This window comes from Notolepis coatsorum, assembly GCF_963971535.1.
Source record: "Notolepis coatsorum genome assembly, contig: SCAFFOLD_1305, whole genome shotgun sequence".
Classification (NCBI taxonomy): Eukaryota; Metazoa; Chordata; class Actinopteri; order Aulopiformes; family Paralepididae; genus Notolepis; species Notolepis coatsorum.
Window position 1 is genome coordinate 25,001 of NW_028173014.1, and position 582 is coordinate 25,582.

Below are 582 nucleotides of genomic sequence, written 5' to 3' on the forward strand. Positions count from 1 at the left end.
ACAGAAACAAGACAAAAAAAAAGTCTATAATAACATTTTAACCGTATACAGTGTATATCCAGCGAAATTAACAATTATATAAATGTTTATATAGGACATACCCCTAATACCTATTTTCTAAAACCCTACACACATATGCTCCAGCTCGAACCCCCCCCTCCCGGACCCCTCCTTGGATAGTACCTCCATTATCCCTCACTCCTAACCAGACACTACCATTATAAGCTAGCTTTTATTCTCTCCACCACTTCTACCCACATTGACATTTTGGATTCGTTGAGACCCAGAATTCTGGCTGTAGATATTTCTTGATATATCACATCGAGATATGTAAGAGACCAAACTTTCCGGCACATTTTTTCCGGTTGAAACCAGCGTGATGCGATCAGTTTTTTAGCTACTGTGATACCCGATAAGACCAATCTCTTTAACTGTGGATTTACTGCAAACTCAAAAACATCATTTAAAAGCAATACAGAGGGGTGTACTGGTATATTCCAGGATACGAGTTTTGATAATTGATGGGTCACATCTTTCCAGAATGCCTTAACTGGTGGGCAGTCCCAATACATGTGCATAAAT